Below are 3833 nucleotides of genomic sequence, written 5' to 3'. Positions count from 1 at the left end.
GTAGACTTGGGAGCTGCTGTTGTCCTATCAATATGACCATATTAAATGAATTTCCTTTCTTCCCCCTGTTTTATGCTGCTTGGGTCTTTTAATTACCTTGTTAAACAGACAGCTGTTAGGGCTATGGGGGGGGGCGCACAGGGTCTGACCTTAACTCTGGTAACAGCTTAGGCTAGCCTTAATCTCCATCTCTCCTCTCTCTCTCTCTCTCTCTCTCTCTCTCTCTCTCTCTCTCTCTCTCTCTCTCTCTCTCTCTCTCTCTCTCTGGGTTTTGAGGTAGGATCTCAGTATGTAGCTTTAGCTGGCCTGGCTAACCATAACCCTTACTTCATAGACCAGGCAGGCCTCAGATTTACAGAGACCTGCCTCCAAATTCTGGGATTAAAGACATGTTCCATTGTGTCTGACTAGCCTTAATATCTTAACAACCCTCCTGCCCCATTGCTCTCCAGAGAAGGAGATGGAATTAGATGTATATGGCAAGATACATGACCTACAAATCAATTATTATGATGATTTTATGTTTTTTGAGATTTATATGTACTTTATGTGTATGGGTAGTTCTCTGAATGTAAATCTGTATACTATATGCTCACAATGCCAGAAAAGGGTGTCAGACAACGTGGTCCCAGTTCCAGGGACCTAGATCCTCTGAAAGAGCAACCCATGCCCTTAAGAGTGTGTGTGTGTGTGTGTGTGTGTGTGTGTGTGTGTGTGTGTGTGTGTGTAAAATAGTGCAGTGTTTGGTATTCTGCCAGGGACAGTGATAATAAAAGCGTACCCAAGGGAGGGCCTTGGACCTTCCCCAAAGCAATGTGCCTTACCCTCTCTGAGGAGTGGATGGGGGTGGGGTTTGGGGTAGATGGAAGGTATGGGAGGAGGAGAGAGAGTGGGAACTGGGATTGGTATGTAAAATGAAAAAAGATAGCTTGTTTCTTTTTAAAAAAAAAATAAAAGAAAGGAAATTATTTTTTAAAATGTACCAAATCTTAATGTAGTAAATGGAGCGGCCCTGCCCTGCTCCCAGCTAGCTTTACCAGAAATAAGTACACAGAAACCGTATTCATTTAAGGCACTGCTTGGCCCATTAGCTCTAGCCTCTGCTTGGCTAACTCTCACATCTTAATTAACCCATTTCTAATAAATCTGTGTATCACCACATGACTGTGGCTTACCTGCAAGATTGTAGTCTGCGTCCATCTCGGAGAGGAGATTCATGGCGTCTGCCACACTGCCTTCTACCCAGCATCCTGTTCTGTCTACTCTGCCTACCTAATTTTCTGTCCCATCAAAAGGCCAAGGCAGTTTCTTTATTTAACCAAATCAACACAAAACAGAAGACTCTCCTACATCATCTTAAAATATATTCCCCCATCCTGTGTGCAACCCCAGATCATAAGAAGGGAAACTTGTAACTCTTTCTCAGGGCTATGAAGTTAGATTATCCTCTGTAGCCCTGGCTAGCTGGGAAATTTTTCCTTATGAAGTACCTTGTTGAAACTGTTTCTCTCTGGTCCTTGGTGAATTATTTCCCTGTCACCCAAGTAAATTTCAGGACCCAGCATAAACAGTTAGTTGGCTGAACCTTGAGTCTTGTATCATAAAACTAATGTTAGGAGTTTGTGCAGAAAATTAATTGCCGAGGAATTTGTGCAGGGCGTTAATCATGGGTCTTATGCTATCAGTCAGACTTTAGCAAGAGAGAAGCTGGTACCAAAGTTGCTTTATACCTATAACCTTGGTTCAACAAATCAGACACCTGGCAACTTTGCCCTTGTGAAACCAAACTGCAATTGGCTATCTATCCTTGTGATCAGGACTGCATTCCTCTGGAAGGTTTATACTTTGGACCAAGGCTGTAGCTGAAGTTGACGTATATCTCAAATTTGTAATAAAAGCAATTAATAAACCATTTTGGTCATATGGGGGCAGTACCAACCTGTCTCAATTTATACATAAAAAGATTTGCATACCAGAACAATTGTCAGAAGTGCATGGTAGCCAGAAGCTTTATCCCTGTCTTCTGGGCCCACTGGAACTTTTTCTCTCTCACCCAGAGGTCCTGCAGCCACTTATAAAAATCACTCAGAGACTAATATTAATTATAATTGCTTGGCCGATAGTTCAGATTTATTATTGAATAGCCCATACATCTTAAGTGTAAATGTTAACTCAGTTCATGAAATAACCTGGTCAGCTTGAAGATAAACAATATATTTTTACTTATTATAAGGGGGAACTCATGCCAGGAGAATGGGAAGCCCAAGCTCCACTGTGTCCCTCAGAAATCACCCAGAAAGAGCGAACACCTGGTTCATCCCTGGTTATTCTTCCTGGGCTCCAGGTAGCCACGCCTTAATTAGGTTCCACTTCTTAGAGGTGGTTGGTTAACAAAGCTTCCCCCATCACTTGAGCTGACCCATTGTTATTAATCTGTGTATTACCACGTGGCCATGGCATGTTACTCCAGCAGCAGCTCCCGGCGTCTCTCTTGACTGCCCTTCTTCACCTGTATCTCTGCTTGGATTTCCCACCTGACTCTATCCTGTTTTGTCAATGGCCAAATAACTTTATTCGTCAACCAATAAAAGCAACAGTGCACAGAAGGACTTCTCACAACAGTACATATGGAAATTGTTTGATAATATATACATATCAAAATCATGGGCTGTTTTGGGAACTCCTTCAGCCAATAGCCTTTAAGACCAGTTCACTTTGGGTGTGGTCTCATGTACTGTAAGTATAGATGAAAAGTGTGTGCAGTGCCCAGCATTTCTTTCTGCTGGATTTAGTTCCAGTTTCCAGACACGCAGAGTACTATGGATCACTACCCTTACTGTGAGTTTATCCCCAAATAAATAAACCTTTGTTAACCTCCATTCTGGGCTATTGTGGAATTCTTTGATACTACTACAATGAGCAGAATTTATACAGTTAGCAATGAGTCAAGGCTCCTGAGCTGGAGAGTTCAGTACAGAAAGAGGTGAGTGACAAGGGGTGTTTAAATGTTTCATGGTTACTTCCTGCTGACATGGGGGCAAAGCGTGTTGGGTCCATAGGCTGGAACACAGCAGAGGCCTGAGAAGATTAGACTGTTTCATTGTTGTCCAGGCTCTGTGAGATGTGCAGGCAGCATTTGGAGCAACCTGTGGTGGGAGAGGACCAGGTGTCAGTGGAGACCCCTGGAGTGTGAACTGCAGGGCAAAGGGCAGGTAGCATAGCAGTTGAAAGATAGCACAGTAGTCTGAAACTTTTAAATAGTTAGAAATCTGCTGGAATAAATATATATTATTGGACAGAACATGATGGTAAGGAATTTTAAAGGGTGAAAAGTTTTTTCTTAGGTGTGCATTAAAAATTTTCAGGTCCATGGTTCCAGCAGATAAGAGAGGGTTATCCCAATAATCAGGCAGAGAGGGAGAGGTACTCACCCAAGAAAACAGGCCTGTGGGAAAACAAACCATAGATTAGTAGTACTTTTTTCAAGTCTGTCTTGACCTGTGGGCACTGGTTGATCCAAGTTGATCTGAAACTTGTAAGAACCATCTTTTTTTTTTTTTTGATGGTTAAAAAAATTGGGTTTATTGTTATTGCTAAACAATACTAAAAAAAGCTTTTTTTTCCATTTTGAAGGTAAAGCTTGAATTATTTAATTTTGATCCATTTATTTAATTAAAAAAAGGGAAAAGAGATCACGGCCAAAAAAAATTAGCCCCACCCTACCCCCAAAGTTCTAGCCATGAGCATCACCCATGTCCCACTCAGTGCCTGATATTCAGGTGGTAGCACTCTGCCCCATGAGACTACCCTGGAGGTGCAGGGGCATCAAGTAC

Source organism: Microtus ochrogaster, unplaced genomic scaffold, assembly GCF_000317375.1.
Source record: "Microtus ochrogaster isolate Prairie Vole_2 unplaced genomic scaffold, MicOch1.0 UNK225, whole genome shotgun sequence".
Classification (NCBI taxonomy): domain Eukaryota; kingdom Metazoa; phylum Chordata; class Mammalia; order Rodentia; family Cricetidae; genus Microtus; species Microtus ochrogaster.
Note: the sequence above shows the minus strand (reverse complement) of the source record.